General features: G+C 46.0%; 1 protein-coding gene across 2 annotated transcripts in view; it reads right to left on the bottom strand.

The window, feature by feature from the left end:
- The window catches only part of LOC130125237 (synaptosomal-associated protein 25-A), a 159587-nt gene that overhangs the window by 11343 nt on the left and 129751 nt on the right, over positions 1 to 18493 (bottom strand). The window lies entirely within an intron of this gene.

Below are 18493 nucleotides of genomic sequence, written 5' to 3'. Positions count from 1 at the left end.
CCCGTCGCTAACAGAGCCATAGATATGAGTGGCTCTTTTGTGTACCGATGTTTGGCCGCGCCCGTCGTTATCCCACTTGGCTAGTGCAGTCTTGGAGAGGATCACTGATTTCACCAAGAAAGCCCAACTATCTCAACACCACAAAACCAAAGAAAGGCAGACAAGGAAGCTTCAAAACTTACAGCGATGAACCAACAACACTACCCAAGCAGGTATACTTACCTGGAGACAAAAGACAGAGCATCCCACACAAAACGGAATGCAGAACAGATGGATCAAGAATCTGTCGGACAAGGTACTTACCCAATCAGAGAAGGAGGTCTTAGTCAAAGGACTGAACTTCGCCATGACACCCAAACAACTACCTATAGATGACCTCATCACATCCACAGAATCAGCCATAAGGAAAAACAAGCTAACAGTAACTGAGGCGGAAGAGCTTAGGTTAAAGGTGTCAGCAGCTCTGTCCAATGCGAAACTCCCTCCTTCCAACCTAACCACGGAGGAAAGGAAAGCCGTGACTGCCCTGAGCAAGGATGAAAACATCACTATCCTTCCAGCAGATAAGGGGAGATGCACGGTTATCCTCAACACAACAGACTACCACGCCAAGATCAAGTCATTACTCAGCGACACCGACACCTATGAACCTCTGAGACGCGATCCTACTAGTGGTTACAAGAGGAGAATAATAGAGTACCTACAGAAACTACAGAAAGGAGGAACCATTGATCGGATACAATACCACCGTCTCTACCCACAAGATAACATTCCATGCATATATGGACTCCCTAAGATCCATAAAGATGGAACCCCCCTCAGGCCCATTGTCAGCAGCATAAACTCGGTCACGTACAACATTGCCAAACATATAGCCAACATCTTGACCCCTTTGGTGGGCGAAACACGACACCATATCCAAAACTCCATTGACTTCGTGGACAAGGTCCAAAGCGTAAAACTGGAACCGGATGAAACCATGGTATCCTACGACGTGACCTCATTATTCACCTGCATCCCAACCATGGAGACTTTGGAAACTGTGAGGCAACGTTTGCTACGGGACGACACCCTCCACAATAGGACCGACCTCAGCCCAGATGAGATTTGCCAACTACTGGACCTTTGCCTCAACACTACATATTTCCAATTCAGGGGCCCGTTTTACAGACACAAACATGGCTGTGCAATGGGCTCACCAGTATCGCCCATTGTGGCCACCTTATATATGGAAGAGGTAGAACACAGGGCCCAAAACTCCTTCAGAGGAACATCTCCGAGCCACTCGTTCAGATATGTGGACGACACATGGGTCAAAATCCAAACACAAGAGGTGCAAGCATTTACCAAACACATCAACTCAGTGCACAAGAACATTAAGTTCACAAGGGAAGACGTAAAAAACAACAGTTTGCCCTTCTTGGACTGTGACGTCCACATTGGGGAAGACAGGAGCCTCCACACTGGGGTTTACAGGAAACCTACACACACAGACCAATATCTACTTTTCGACTCACACCACCCTCTGGAACACAAACTGAGCGTCATCAGAACTTTGCAACACAGAGCTGACAATGTGCCCAGCAGCACTCAGGCCCAACGAGAAGAACATAAACACCTGAGGGGAGCTTTAAAAACCTGCGGCTACCCCAGTTGGACCTTTGTGAAAACTGCAACACGTTCCAGAAAGACCAACCAGATGAGCGACGAGGAGAAAGGGAACAGAAGGAAGAGCACAGTCATTCCGTATTTTTCTGGGGTTTCCGAGAAAGTCAGTAGAATTTTCAACAAACACTGCATCCCAGTATACTTCAAACCCAGCAACCGACTCCGACAAAGACTGGTTCATCCCAAAGACCGTGTACCACACACCCGGAAAAGAAATCTGCTGTATGCTGTACAATGATATGAGGATTGCACTGACCTATACAAAGGAGAAACCAAACAACCACTACAAAAACGGATGGCCAAACACAGAAGGCCAAACTCCCCAGGACAAGACTCAGCAGTGTATCTACACCTAAAGGAGAAGACACACTCCTTCGAAGACAGCAACGTACACATTTTGGACAGGGAAGATAGCTGGTTTGAAAGAGGGGTGAAGGAAGCCATCTATGCGAAACTGGAAAAACCATCCCTCAACAGAGGAGGAGGTCTGCGACACCACCTATCTCCCACTTACAATGCCATCCTTTCATCTCTACCCAGGAGACTCAAGAAGCCTAGCCTCCAAGAACAACAGTCGCTCACTAATGGCTCCAACGGCTCTCATGACCACTGAATAATGAAGTCGAAACTAACACCCCCAACGAAATCAATAGCTCCGATGGCGACGGGCGCGGCTGGACATCGGAGCACAGGAGAGCCACGCATATCAATAGCTCCGATAAGGACGGGCGTGGCCAAACATCGGTACACAAAAGAGCCACTCATATCTATGGCTCTGTTAGCGACGGGCGTTGGTAAACATCTGATCACAAAGAGCCATGGACATCAATAGCTCTGACAACGACTCCAAAGAGGATAAATATCTGAGTCTCATCAGCAGCCAGTCAGACTAGCTTGATCTAGTCAGAAAGGCACGAACTGAGGGAGCCTCTTGGATGAGAGGCGAAACGTCTTCACGGATATATACCAAGTCCAGTTGCACTTGATTCAACTCCTTTGGATACTAAGTCTTGCTTCTCTTGTTTTGTCTCCAAACTGTCCAACCTGAGCTGTCCCTCTAATATACTCGCTCCTAATCCTGTCCTTCTTCATCAAACCCAATGAAAATCTTACCATCTTCAACTCTGCCACCTCCAGCTCTGTCTCCTGTCTTTTCATCAGTGCCACTGTCTCCAAACCATATAACATAGCTGGTCTCACAACCATCTTGTAAACCTTCCCTTTAACTCTTGCTGGTACCCTTCTGTCACAAATCACTCCTGACACTCTTCTCCACCCACTCTACCCTTCCTGCATTCTCTTTCTCACCTCTCTTCTGAACTCCCCATTACTTTGGACAGTTGACTCCAAGTATTTAAGCTCATACTCCATCACCTCTACTCCTTGCATCCTCACTGTCCATCCTCTCATTGATGCATATGTATTCCATCTTGTGCCTACTGACTTTCATTCCTCTTCTCTCTCGCTCACAATATCATCCGCAAACATCATAGTCCACAGAGATTCCTGCCTGATCTCATCCATCAACCTGTCCATCATCATTGCAAACAAGAATGGGCTCATAGCCGATCCTTTATGTAATTCCACCTCCACCTTGAACCCACCTGTCATTCATACTGTACACCTCACCAGTCACACTGACTTCATACACATCCCGCACCACTCCTACATACTTCTGTGCCACATTTTGACTTCCTCATACAATACCACACCTCCTCTCTCGGCACTCTGTCATAAACTTTCTCTAAATCCACAAAGACACCATGTAACTCCTTCTGGCCTTCTCTATACTTCTCCATCAACATTCTCAAAGCAAACATCACATCCGTGGTACTCTTTCGTGGCATGAAACCATGCTGCTGCTCGCTGATCATCACCTCTTCTCTTAACCTAGCTTCTATTACTCTTTCCCATATCTTCATGCTTGCATGCATGTTCCTGATTCCTGGCTCTGATTCCTTGTGCATCTGTTCATGAGCATATTAAAGTGTAACAATACTGTAAGAGATTTTTGTCTCACTCCTCATTTATTGTTAGAGTGGAATTGAATAATTGCCATGACAATTTGGGGGCTGATCCGGGAAGCCTGCTTCATATTCTTCCTTGACCCACATTCTGCAGATTGAATCTAGCCAGCCACACTGGTGAAAGGGGTGAAAAATTGCCTAAGACCCAGGAAGTCTACCTCTCCTGAAGACTGCTTGTAACCAACTCCTGGGGGTGAAAAGAGACAGTTTGTGAGATTGTGGGGAAAGGAATTGTCTCGTCTTTCATCTCATCTTTTCATGTTCATGCTTCTCTGGGGTCGGGTCACAGTGGCAGCAAGCTAAGCAGGAGTACTCCAGACGTCCCTCTCCCCAGCAACACCCTCCAGCTCTTCCTGGGGGATCCCAAGGTGTCCCTAGGCCAGATTGGACATGTATTCCCCCCAGCGAGTTCTGTGTCTACCCCGGGGTCTCCTCCCAGTTGGCCATGCCCGGTAAATCTCCAAATGAAGGCGCCCAGGGGGCATCCTAATCAGATGCCCCAACCATCTCAACTGGCTCCTTCCGATGCGTAGGAGCAGCGGCTCTACTCCAGGCTCCCTCTGGATGTCCGAGCCCTCACCCTATCTCTAAGGCTGAGCCCAGACATCCTATGGAGGAAACTCATTTCAGCCACTTGTATCTGCAATCTCACCCTTTCGGTCACTACCCAAAGCTCATCACCATAGGTGAGGATTGGAACGAAGACTGACTGGTAAATTGAGAGCTTTGCCTTCTGGCTCAGCTGCTTCTTCACCACAACGGACCGGTACAACATCCACATTACTGCTGATGCTGGACCAATCCGTCTGTCAATCTCTCTCTCTACTTGAACTCCTTCACTTGAGGCAACAACTCATCCCCAACCCGGAGGGAGCAATCCACCATTTCCGGAATTGTTTAATATTGATTTTTATTTAATTAAACTTAGGGGTGGCAACCCATTGGCAAAGGAAATAATGAATAATGTCAATTGAATGTCAGGATTAGGGAATTTCCGGGTAAGAAAGTGACTTTATCTGAGGATACGCGACCTGATGATGATGATGAGTGACTGCGGTATAACAGAATGGGGAAAAACCAAAGCAAACTGACAAGTCTTGTAGGAAAGGATTTGCAAAAATCATATGTGAAAAACATGATAATGACTCCTGTAAACAGGTTCCAAAGTGGGAAAAGAAATTTGGATTTCCTGAAAGTGGTAGTTTTAGAGTAAATCAGCTACAACAACTGCAAGATAAGAATGAAAAATATGAAAGTGAAAAAGGGAAAGTTAAAGTAGTTTGGAAAGCATTTATGATGTGGAAAGAGGAGGCAAAGAAAAGACAGGTGAAAAGAGAAAGGGGGGCAATTAATCACTGTCCACAGCTTTTGCAGAAAGACCTGCACCTCCTTCTCGTCTCAGCCGCTCATCAGAGAACCGCAGACCAGCAGCAGCCTGCCGCAGATCCACAGCAGCCTGCTCCAATATATCAAGAGGCCCGCGAACAGCTGGCTGCAGCAGTACAGCCCATCACGTGGAGCCCAGCGACTGCCCACGTCCATACCAGGCAGGTACAGCCAAGGATGAAACTGACCATTATAAGTGGGCAGATTATGCTGATTATTGGCACCATGTGGAGGGACTCTGTGGTAGAATGAGAGACAATTTCCTGGCTACCATGAGATGGGGGACAATATAAGACTGCAACCAGCAGCCTGGAGAGACTGTGGATGACTTTTGAGTCAGACTGATAAAACTTTTCAGAGAAAACCCCGGTCTAGCACCACCAGCACCACTGAATGAGCAAAATGACTCCCCATACCCAGCTCAAAAACTGTTGCCTGGATGGCATGTAGGAAGAAATCAGCCGCCAGGTTTGCAAACACTGTGTGGGCTGGGACAAAGGACATGTGGCTGCTGTTCAGGAGCATGCCATCCATGTTGAAAAGAATAGGAAACTCTTGGAGACAAAAGCCCAATGAGCCAAAACTCAGTTGACTGATAAGCTTCAAATGGCACAGCTGGCACAGCTCAAGACTAAGCAGAGCACCAACTGAGGCACTGCAGAGGGAGAAGCAGAGGGCACGGCAGAGGTCGAGTAGAGGACCCTGCAGTGCAGAACCTTGAAATGACAAATTTGGGAGCTGTGAGGCCCCTGACCATTGGGCAAAAGACTGTACCGAACCAAGAAAGAGACAGGGACCCACTGGACTCATACATGTTGTGTACACAGGTGTGACTGGCTGCGGGGATGGGGGAGTTTCTGGAGTCTGCTGAGTGCACCCCAGACGTCTCTCTCATACACACACATGCATGCATGCACGCACGCACACACACACACACACACACACACACACACACACATGACAGCCGAGATACATTCAACATGATAAAAATGAGTAGATGAGAGGTTTTACCAGCAATGATATTGGAAGTGTCAGGAAAAAAAAACACAAAAAAATATCATGTTTATAGTTGACTCCATAGCTACAGTTTCAATAATAATAATAAAAAAATTTCAGATTCCTCCCAAAATTGATTGGTAGATATATTAATACTGTAGCAGCACCAGGGTTGCAGTAAAATAATTATGTACTGCACCATTGTCAGTGCCAAGGAAGACGGTGACAGGGGAAAAAAATCATTGCAGATATTGCCCTGTAAATCTGTTAGCCACAGATTTACTGTACGTTGGGCTTGATATTGCATTGTACAGAGGAAGGAATTAAAGTCACTAGAGTATTAAACATCTCAGGTCAGTGTGTACAATTATGGTATGGCAAGCCACTGTACATATATCAATGGGATCTGCTGCCATCAGGGCCAAGATAGATAACCTCCAATTTGCTTAAAAATAGCACAAACTCACATGTCACCACAGCATATGTTCATGCAAGAAGAGAGGTGAAGAAGAGTAAGGGCAGGGTGGAGTGGGTGGAGAAGAGAGTCAGGAGTGATGTGTGACAGAAGGGTACCAGCGAGAGTTTTAAAGGGAAGGTTTAAAAGATGGTTGTGAGACCAGCTATGTTGTATGGTTTGGAGACAGTGGCACTGATGAAAAGACAGGAGGTGGAGCTGGAGGTGGCAGAGTTGAAGATGATAATATTTTCATTGGGAGTGATGAAGAAGGACAGGATGAGGAACGAGTATATTAGAGGGACCGCTCAGGTTGGACAGTTTGGAGACAAAGCAAGAGAGACAAGATTGAGATGGTGTGGACATGTGTGGAGGAGAGATGCTGGGTATATTGGGAGAAGGATGCTGAATATGGAGCTGCCAGGGAAGAGGAGAAGAGGAAGGCCAAAGAGGAGGTTTATGGATGTGGTGAGGGAGGACATGCAGGTGGCTGGTGTGACAGAGGAAGATGCAGAGGACAGGGAGAGGTGGAAACGGATGATCTGCTGTGGCGCCCCCTAACGGGAACAGCTGAAAGTAGTAGAAGTAGTAGTAGTAGTATTAGTAGTATATAAATAACGTTTTTATTGTCATTATTAATATCAGCTACAACCAGAGGCGGTAATAGGCATAACACAAGTGTTTAACAGTTCACTGGCAGCAGGACTCATTACCCCATGTGCACACTGCACAGTGAGGACGCCTGTCTTACCAGTTAAAAAGATACGGCCAGAGAATCAACCAGTAGAGGGGCGATTCCTGATAGATTTACAATCAGTAAATGCAGCAGTGCAATGCACGGGCACATATAATGCCTAACCCACATATAATACTTTCACAGGTACCACCTGATTGTGGTTGTGGCATGTGGTTTTTTGTTGTTGATTTGGCTAATGCATTTTTCAGTGTCCCTGTGTACACAAACTCTCAGTATTGGTTTGCTTTCACATTTCAGGGTAAAACATAAACATGGACCAGGATGCCACAAGGTTGAGTCCCCAGCAGTCTACTCTCAAGTTTTGCAACCAAGTCTGGTTATTTTTTTTGTCCTCCAGCAGGGAGCGCACTAATACAAAATGTTGATGATTTAATGATCTGTTCCTCAACAAAACAAACTTGTGAGATTGATACTGCATTGCTAAAACATCTGGCAGAGCAGGGCCACAAGGCTGGTCTGAGTAAGTTGCAATTCATCCAGGAAAAAAGTCACCTTTCTAGGGCACACGAGCTCTAAAACTGGCAAAACACTGAGCTCAAAATGAGTGGAAGCCATCTTCAACATTCCAAAACCTCTAACTAAGAGACAATTAACATTAATTTTAGGGATGACAGGTTACTGTACATAGTGGATCTGTGACTATGCATCGCTGGAGGCTTCTACGCATGGCCATGGACTAAAACCAACTGACAATGTGATGTGGACAGAGGCTACTGACGCAGCTTTCACTCAACTAAAACAGAATTTGACTAGCACGCCTACTTTAGGACTGCCTGACCCAGACAGACCATTCACACAAACTAAGAACAGAAAAGGAGGTTTAGTGATGTCTGTGTTGATAAGTTAGTCAGCTGAGACAGAGAGAAAGAAAGAAAAAAGTTTGGGTGCACATATGTAAATAATATATGACAGTCCATGTACGGACGTCCTTGCCTGCCTACGTGTTTGTTTCCTTTTCATGTAAAACTGGCAAATGGAAAATATCATGCATCAAAAAAAAGAGGGGATAGTGGACACAGTAAACAAACATTGGTTTACGAGAGGGTTCACAAATTATTCCCAAAAGTTTCGTTCAAAATGTTGAATTTGTTTGAAAAATAATGCCACAAGAGGGCAAATCACACAAGCCTCAAGCCACCCTCCCTCAGACCAACCTGCAGATGGACCTCATTGAACTAACACCATGTGAGGGAAAGAATTATTGAAACATTGTCTTGTGATTGTTCATATGTTTTCCAAGTGGGTTGAAGTTTTCCCTACCGGAAAGATAGATTCCTCCACAGTAGTAAAGGTGCTAGAAAGAGAGATTATTCCCAGACGGGGAATGCCATGGAAGATCAGCAGAACTCATTTTGTAATTAGCAGGGGCAAAAATCTGATATCAACTTTGGAGGGGAAAATCAAACCATTGTGATGCAAAGGGTGGGGGATCACCTTTTGAAACTTAAATATGCACTATTAAGTGTCTATAATCAGCACAGGTGCTTTCGTTGTGTATTATTAATATTATTGAAATTACATAGTTATGTTTATAGTGATATATTGGGGGAATATATCATATTTTCCCAAGATGGGGGGGTCGTGTCCCCCTCCCCCGGGATCTTCGCCTATGGTAATTTTTTTTTTTTTTAATAAATTTATTTCTGATTTTTCCCTTTTTTCTCCCAAATTAGTGGCCAATTGATCCCTATTTTAATTCAAACACCCACCCTCGTATTGCATGCGTTCGCCAACTGCATCTCTCCGGCCGGCAGTCTCGAAGGAAAGCGCCTCCCCACTTTCGTGACAAGGCGAATCCAAGCCGAACCACTGTTTTTCCGACACACAGAGAGACGCATTCACATGACGAACACAAGCCGACTCCGCCCCCCTCCCGAAGACAGCGTTGCCAATGATTGCTGCTTCATCGAGTCCGGCCATAGTCGGATCTGACGAGACCGGGGCGCGAACCCCAGTCCCCAGTGGGCAACTGCATCGACACCAAGCCGATGCTTAGACCGCTACGTCACCGCGGACGCCGCCTATGGTAATTAGTGCTATTAAACAACTTTCAAGATTTTTGGGTATCAATCTGAGGCAACACTGTACCTATCATCCACAGAGTGGTGGGGTAGTTGAGAGAGAAAATGGAGCAATTCAAAATAAATTGCCCTAATGTTGTGATGAGACAGGACTCGTGGATAAAAACACTACCGTTAGTGTTGATAGCCATGTGAGCAAGAGGGAGGGCTGCAACAGGTTTGTCACCGTTTGAAATCCACACAAGCAGACATGAACACTGGAATAGCCCTTCCCCTGAAAAAGCAGGTCCTCAGCTCAGACCTCATAGAAGAAGTAATGCTTGATTATTGTATGCAGTTAAAAAAAATGCTGAGTTCTATTGAGGTACGCTCAGTAACCCAGGTAAGAAAATCAAAGAAGGCTGAAACAGTTCATCTGGACAAAACGATTATTGACAGACACGTTTCTCATCATCTAAACTGCAATTGCATAACAACCAGTTTCATATGCAAATATGGGTGTGAGCTTTAACCAGAGTTTCACAGGACATGTGTACTATTCAGAGAGGATTAGGGAACGTTGCAATCACGGCATTGTAAGATGGGGAGAGATGTATAATGACTGGAACTAATGACCAGTTTCATATACACATCATATTTGCATACGAAACTGGTCGTTGGTTCCGGTCATTAGGGACTGTATTGTTTATAAGGGTGGGACACCTGCAGTCAGTTTAAACTGAAGATAGCACTTAGCTGAGTGATGAAACGTATCTGTCAGTACACGTTGTATCCCGATGAGCTGATTCAACCTTCTTTGGCAATTGCTATTGTTTTGCTACATGTGGAAGTAAGTGTTAATCCCAGACCAACCTACAGCTGAGGGCTTGAAACAATCAGGTGTAAGTAAGTGTTAGTCCCAGACCAACCTACAGCTTAGGGCTTGAAACTGTCAGGTGCAAGTAAATTTTAGTCCCAGAGCAACCTACAGCTGAGGGCTTGAAACAGTAAGGTGTAAGTAAGTGTTAGTCCCAGACCAACCTACAGCTGAGGGCTTGAAACAATCAGGTGTAAGTAAGTGTTAGTCCCAGACCAACCTACAGCTGAGGGCTTGAAACAGTCAGGTCTAAGTAAGTGTTAGTCCCAGACAACCTACAATTGAGGGCTGGAAACAGTCAGGTCTAAGTGGTAGTCCCAGACCAACGTACAGCTGAGGGCTTCAAACAGTCAGGTGTAAGTAAGTGTTAGTACCAGACGAACCTACAGCTGAGGGCTTCAAACAGTCAGGTGTAAGTAAGTGTTAGTCCCAGACTAACCTACAGTTTAGGGCTTGAAACAGTCAGGTGTAAGTAAGTGTTAGTCCCAGACCAACCTACAGCTGAGGGCTTGAAACAATTAGGTGTAAGTAAGTGTTAGTCCCAGACCAACCTACAGCTGAGGGCTTGAAACAGTCAGGTCTAAGTAAGTTTTAGTCCCAGACAACCTACAATTGAGGGCTGGAAACAGTCAGGTCTAAGTGGTAGTCCCAGACCAACGTACAGCTGAGGGCTTCAAACAGTCAGGTGTAAGTAAGTGTTAGTACCAGACGAACCTACAGCTGAGGGCTTCAAACAGTCAGGTGTAAGTAAGTGTTAGTCCCAGACTAACCTACAGCTTAGGGCTTGAAACAGTCAGGTGTAAGTAAGTGTTAGTCCCAGACCAACCAACAGCTGAGGGCTTGAAACTGTCAGGTGCAACTAAGTGTTAGTCCCAGTCCAAGCTACAGCTTAGGGCTTAAAACAGTCAGGTGTAAGTAAGTGTTAGTCCAAGACCAACCTACAACTGAGGGCTTCAAACAGTCAGGTGTAAGTAAGTGTTAGTCCCAGACCAACCTACAAAAGAGGGCTTGAAACAGTCAGGTGCAAGTAAGTCTTAGTCACAGACCAACCTACAGCTGAGAGCTTGAAACAGTCAGGTACAAGTAAGTGTTAGTCCCGGACAAACCTACAGCTGAGGGCTTGAAACAGTCAGGTGGAACTACGTGTTAGTCCTAGACCAACCTACAACTTTGGGCTTGAAACAGTAAGGTGTAAGTGTAAGTCCAAAATCAACCTACAGCTGTGGGCTTCAAACAGTCAGGTGCAAGTAAGTGTTATTCCCGGATAAATCTACAGCTGAGGGCTGGAAACAGTCAGGTCTAAGTGTTAGTCCTAGACCAAGGTACAGCTGAGGGCTGTTGGTTGGTCTGGGACAAACACTTACTTGCACCTGACTGTTTCAAGCCCTAAACTGTAGGGCAACTACAGGTGCAACTAAGTGTTAGTCCCAGACTAAACTACAGCTTAGGGCTTGAAACAGTCAGGTGCAAGTAAGTGTTAGTCACAGACCAACCAACAGCTGAGGGCTTGAAACTGTCAGGTGCAACTAAGTGTTAGTCCCAGACCAACCTAACTCTGAGGGGTTGAAACTGTCAGGTGTAACTAAGTGTTAGGCCCAGACTAACCTACAGCTTAGGGCTTGAAACAGTCAGGTGTAACTAAGTGTTAGTCCCAAACGAACCTACAGCTTAGGGCTTGAAACTCTCAGGTGTAATTAATAGCTAGTCCTAGACCAACCTACAACTGAAGGCTTCAAACTGTCAGGTGTAAGTAAGTGTTAGTCACAGACCAACCTACAGCTGAGGGCTTGAAACATTCAGGTGCAAGTAAGTGTTAGTCGCAGACCAACCTACAGTTGAGGGCAGGAAACAGTTAGATGTAAGTGTTAGTCCCAGACCCACCTACAGTTGAGGGCTTCAAACAGTCAGGTGTAAGTAAGTGTTTGTCCCAGACCAACCTACAGCTGAGGGCTTGAAACAGTCAGGTGTAAGTAAGTGGTAGTCACAGACCAATCTATAAATGAGGGCTTGAAACTGTCAGGTGCAAGTAAGTGTTAGTCCCAGACCAACCTACAGCTGAGGGCTGTAAACTGTCAAGTGCAACTAAGTGTTAGTCCCAGACCAACCTACAGCTGAGGGCTTCAAACAGTCAGGTGTAAGTAAGTGTTAGTCCCAGACCAACCTACAGCTGAGGGCTTGAAACATTCAGGTGCAAGTAAGTGTTAGTCCCAGACCAACCTACAGTTGAGGGCTTGAAACAGTTAGATGTAAGTGTTAGTCACAGACCCACCTACAGTTGAGGGCTTCAAACAGTCAGTTGTAAGTAAGTGTTAGTCCCAGACCAACCAACAGCTGAGGGCTTGAAACTGTCAGGTGCAACTAAGTGTTAGTCCCAGACCAACATACTACTTAGGGCTTAAAACTGTCAGGTGCAACTAAGTGTTAGTCCCAGACCAACCTAACTCTGAGGGGTTGAAACTGTCAGGTGCAACTAAGTGTTAGTCCCAGACTAACATACAGCTTAGGGCTTGAAACAGTCAGGTGCAAGTAAGTGTTAGTCGCAGACCAACCAATAGCTGAGGGCTTGAAACTGTCAGGTGCAACTAAGTGTTAGTCCCAGACCAACCTAGAGCTGAGGGCTTAAAACTGTCAGGTGTAAGTAAGTGTTAGTCCTAGACAAACCTACAACTGAGGGCTTCAAACTGTCAGGTGTAAGTAAGTGTTAGCCCGTGACCAACCTACAGTTGAGGGCTTGAAACAGTCAGGTGCAAGTAAGTGTTAGACCCAGACCAGCCTAAAGTTGAGGGCTTCAAACAGTCAGGTGTAAGTGTTAGTCCCAGACCAACCTACAGTTGAGGGCTTCAAATAATCAGGTGTAAGTAAGTGTTAGTCCCAGACTAACCTACAGCTTAGGGCTTGAAACAGTCAGGTGCAACTAAGTGTTAGTCCCAGACCAACCAACAGCTGAGCGCTTGAAACTGTCATGTGCAACTAGGTGTTAGTCCCAGACCAACCTACAGCTGAGGGCTTAAAACTGTCAGGGGTAAGTAAGTGTTAGTCCCAGACCAACCTAGAGCTGAGGGCTTAAAACTGTCAGGTGTAAGTAAGTGTTAGTCCCGGACCAACCTACAGTTGAGGGCTTGAAACAGTCAGGTGCAAGTAAGTGTTAGACCCAGACCAACCTAACGTTGAGGGCTTGAAACAGTCAGGTGTAAGTGTTAGTCCCAGACCAAGCTACAGTTGAGGGCTTCAAACAGTCAGGTGCAAGTAAGTGTTAGTCCCAGACTAACCTACAGTTTAGGGCTTGAAACAGTCAGGTGCAAGTAAGTGTTTGTCCCAGACCAACCAACAGCTGAGGGCTTGAAACTGTTAGGTGTAACTAAGTGTTAGTCCCAACTGAACCTACAGCTTAGGGCTTGAAACTCTCAGGTGTAATTAATAGCTAGTCCTAGACCAACCTACAACTGAAGGCTTCAAACTGTCAGGTGAAAGTAAGTGTTAGTCACAGACCAACCTACAGCTGAGGGCTTGAAACATTCAGGTGCAAGTAAGTGTTAGTCGCAGACCAACCTACAGTTGAGGGCAGGAAACAGTTAGATGTAAGTGTTAGTCCCAGACCCACCTACAGTTGAGGGCTTCAAACAGTCAGGTGTAAGTAAGTGTTTGTCCCAGACCAACCTACAGCTGAGGGCTTGAAACAGTAAGGTGCAACTAAGTGTTAGTCCCAGACCAACATACAGCTGAGGGCTTGAAACAGTCAGGTGTAAGTAAGTGGTAGTCACAGACCAATCTATAAATGAGGGCTTGAAACTGTCAGGTGCAAGTAAGTGTTAGTCCCAGACCAACCTACAGCTGAGGGCTGTAAACTGTCAAGTGCAACTAAGTGTTAGTCCCAGACCAACCTACAGCTGAGGGCTTCAAACAGTCAGGTGTAAGTAAGTGTTAGTCCCAGACCAACCTACAGCTGAGGGCCTGAAACATTCAGGTGCAAGTAAGTGTTAGTCCCAGACCAACCTACAGTTGAGGGCTTGAAACAGTTAGATGTAAGTGTTAGTCACAGACCCACCTACAGTTGAGGGCTTCAAACAGTCAGTTGTAAGTAAGTGTTAGTCCCAGACCAACCAACAGCTGAGGGCTTGAAACTGTCAGGTGCAACTAAGTGTTAGTCCCAGACCAACATATTACTTAGGGCTTTAAACTGTCAGGTGCAACTAAGTGTTAGTCCCAGACCAACCTAACTCTGAGGGGTTGAAACTGTCAGGTGCAACTAAGTGTTAGTCCCAGACTAACATACAGCTTAGGGCTTGAACCAGTCAGGTGCAAGTAAGTGTTAGTCGCAGACCAACAATAGCTGAGGGCTTGAAACTGTCAGGTGCAACTAAGTGTTAGTCCCAGACCAACCTAGAGCTGAGGGCTTAAAACTGTCAGGTGTAAGTAAGTGTTAGTCCTAGACAAACCTACAACTGAGGGCTTCAAACTGTCAGGTGTAAGTAAGTGTTAGCCCGTGACCAACCTACAGTTGAGGGCTTGAAACAGTCAGGTGCAAGTAAGTGTTAGACCCAGACCAGCCTAAAGTTGAGGGCTTCAAACAGTCAGGTGTAAGTGTTAGTCCCAGACCAACCTACAGTTGAGGGCTTCAAATAATCAGGTGTAAGTAAGTGTTAGTCCCAGACTAACCTACAGCTTAGGGCTTGAAACAGTCAGGTGCAACTAAGTGTTAGTCCCAGACCAACCAACAGCTGAGCGCTTGAAACTGTCATGTGCAACTAGGTGTTAGTCCCAGACCAACCTACAGCTGAGGGCTTAAAACTGTCAGGGGTAAGTAAGTGTTAGTCCCAGACCAACCTAGAGCTGAGGGCTTAAAACTGTCAGGTGTAAGTAAGTGTTAGTCCCAGACCAACCTACAGTTGAGGGCTTGAAACAGTCAGGTGCAAGTAAGTGTTAGACCCAGACCAACCTAACGTTGAGGGATTGAAACAGTCAGGTGTAAGTGTTAGTCCCAGACCAAGCTACAGTTGAGGGCTTCAAACAGTCAGGTGCAAGTAAGTGTTAGTCCCAGACTAACCTACAGTTCAGGGCTTGAAACAGTCAGGTGCAAGTAAGTGTTTGTCCCAGACCAACCAACAGCTGAGGGCTTGAAACTGTTAGGTGTAACTAAGTGTTAGTCCCAGAAGAACCTACAGCTTAGGGTTTAAAACTGTCAGGTGTAATTAAGTGTTAGTCCCAGACCAACCTACATCTGACGGCTTAAAACTGTCAGGTGTAAGTAAGTGTTAGTCCCAGACCAACCTACAGTTGAGGGCTTGAAACTGTCAGGTGCAAGTAAGTGTTAGTCCCAGACCAACCTACAGCTGGGGGCTGTAAACTGTCAGGTGCAACTAAGTGTTAGTCCCAGACCAACCTACAGCTGAGGGCTTCAAAAAGTCAGGTGTAAGTAAGTGTTAGTCCCATATTAACCTACAGTTGAGGGGTTGAAACTGTCAGGTGCAACTAAGTGTTAGTCCCGGACTAAACTACAGCTTAGGGCTTGAAACAGTCAGGTGCAAGTAAGTGTTAGTCCCAGACCAACCAACAGCTGAGGGCTTGAAACTGTCAGGTGCAACTAAGTGTTAGTCCCAGACCAACATACAGCTTTGGGCTTAAAACTGTCAGGTGCAAGTAAGTGTTAGTCACAGACCAACCAACAGCTGAGGGCTTTAACCTGTCAGGTGTAAGTAAGTGTTAGTCCCAGACCAACCAACAGCTGAGGGCTTGAAGCTGTCAGGTGCAACTAAGTATTAGTCCCAGTCGAACCTACAGCTTAGGGCTTAAAACTGTCAGGTGTAATTAAGTGTTAGTCCAAGACAAACCTACAACTGAGGGCTTCAAACAGTCAGGTGTAAGAAAGTGTTAGTCCCAGACCAACCTACAAAAGAGGGCTTGAAACCGTCAGGTGCAAGTAAGTCTTAGTCGCAGACCAACCTACAGCTGAGGGCTTGAAACGGTCAGTTGCAACTAAGTGTTAGTCCCAGATCAACCTAAAGCTTAGGGCTTGAAACTGACAGTTGTAAGTAAGTGTTAGTCCTAAACTAACCTACAATTGAGGGCTTGAAACTGTCAGGTGCAAGTAAGTGTTAGTCCCAGACCAACCTACAGCTGTGGGCTTCAAACAGTAAGGTGCAAGTAAGTGTTAGTACCGGACAACCCTACAGCTGAGGGCTTGAAACAGTCAGGTGGAACTACGTGTTAGTCCTAGACCAACCTACAACTGTGTGCTTGAAACAGTAAGGTGTAAGTGTTAGTCCAACATCAACGTACAGCTTTGGGCTTCAAACAGTCAGGTGCAAGTAAGTGTTAGTCCCAAACAAACCCACAGCTGAGGGCTTGAAACAGTCAGGTGGAACTACGTGTTAGTCCTAGACCAACCTACAGCTGAGGGGTTGAAACTGTCAGGTGCAACTAAGTGTTAGTCCCAGACTAACCTACAGTTTAGGGCTTGAAACTGTCAGGTGTAAGTAAGTGTTAGTCCTAGACCAACCTACAGCTTAGGGCTTAAAACTGTCAGGTTTAATTAAGTGTTAGTCCAAGACCAACCTACAACTGAGGGCTTCAAACAGTCAGGTGCAAGTAAGCCTTAGTCGCAGACCAACCTACAGCAGAGGGCTTGAAACTGTCAGTTGTAAGTAAGTGTTAGTCCTAGACTAAGATACAACTGAGGGCTTGAAAATGTCAGGTGCAAGTAAGTGTTAGTCCCAGACCAACCTACAGCTGTGGGCTTCAAACAGTCAGGTGCAAGTAAGTGTTAGTCCCGGACAAACCTACAGCTGAGGGCTTGAAACAGGCAGGTGGAACTACGTGTTAATCCTAGACCAACCTACAACTTTGGGCTTGAAACAGTAAGGTGTAAGTGTTAGTCCAACATCAACCTACAGCTGTGGGCTTCAAACAGTCAGGTGCAAGTAAGTGTTATTCCCGGACAAACCTACAGCTGAGGGCCGGAAACATTCAGGTCTAAGTGTTAGTCCCAGACCAACGTACAGCTGTGGGCTTCAAACAGTCAGGTGCAAGTAAGTGTTAGTCCCAGACCAACCTACAGCTGTGGGCTTCAAACAGTCAGGTGCAAGTAAGTGTTAGTCCCGGACAAACCTACAGCTGAGGGCTTGAAACAGGCAGGTGGAACTACGTGTTAATCCTAGACCAACCTACAACTTTGGGCTTGAAACAGTAAGGTGTAAGTGTTAGTCCAACATCAACCTACAGCTGTGGGCTTCAAACAGTCAGGTGCAACTAAGTGTTAGTCCCAGACCAACCTACAGCTGAGGGCTTCAAAAAGTCAGGTGTAAGTAAGTGTTAGTCCCATATTAACCTACAGTTGAGGGGTTGAAACTGTCAGGTGCAACTAAGTGTTAGTCCCGGACTAAACTACAGCTTAGGGCTTGAAACAGTCAGGTGCAAGTAAGTGTTAGTCCCAGACCAACCAACAGCTGAGGGCTTGAAACTGTCAGGTGCAACTAAGTGTTAGTCCCAGACCAACATACAGCTTTGGGCTTAAAACTGTCAGGTGCAAGTAAGTGTTAGTCACAGACCAACCAACAGCTGAGGGCTTTAACCTGTCAGGTGTAAGTAAGTGTTAGTCCCAGACCAACCAACAGCTGAGGGCTTGAAGCTGTCAGGTGCAACTAAGTATTAGTCCCAGTCGAACCTACAGCTTAGGGCTTAAAACTGTCAGGTGTAATTAAGTGTTAGTCCAAGACAAACCTACAACTGAGGGCTTCAAACAGTCAGGTGTAAGAAAGTGTTAGTCCCAGACCAACCTACAAAAGAGGGCTTGAAACCGTCAGGTGCAAGTAAGTCTTAGTCGCAGACCAACCTACAGCTGAGGGCTTGAAACGGTCAGTTGCAACTAAGTGTTAGTCCCAGATCAACCTAAAGCTTAGGGCTTGAAACTGACAGTTGTAAGTAAGTGTTAGTCCTAAACTAACCTACAATTGAGGGCTTGAAACTGTCAGGTGCAAGTAAGTGTTAGTCCCAGACCAACCTACAGCTGTGGGCTTCAAACAGTAAGGTGCAAGTAAGTGTTAGTACCGGACAACCCTACAGCTGAGGGCTTGAAACAGTCAGGTGGAACTACGTGTTAGTCCTAGACCAACCTACAACTGTGTGCTTGAAACAGTAAGGTGTAAGTGTTAGTCCAACATCAACGTACAGCTTTGGGCTTCAAACAGTCAGGTGCAAGTAAGTGTTAGTCCCAAACAAACCCACAGCTGAGGGCTTGAAACAGTCAGGTGGAACTACGTGTTAGTCCTAGACCAACCTACAGCTGAGGGGTTGAAACTGTCAGGTGCAACTAAGTGTTAGTCCCAGACTAAC

This window comes from Lampris incognitus, chromosome 15 (genome assembly GCF_029633865.1).
Source record: "Lampris incognitus isolate fLamInc1 chromosome 15, fLamInc1.hap2, whole genome shotgun sequence".
NCBI lineage: Eukaryota > Metazoa > Chordata > Actinopteri > Lampriformes > Lampridae > Lampris > Lampris incognitus.
This window is presented reverse-complemented; position numbering and strand designations above follow the sequence as displayed.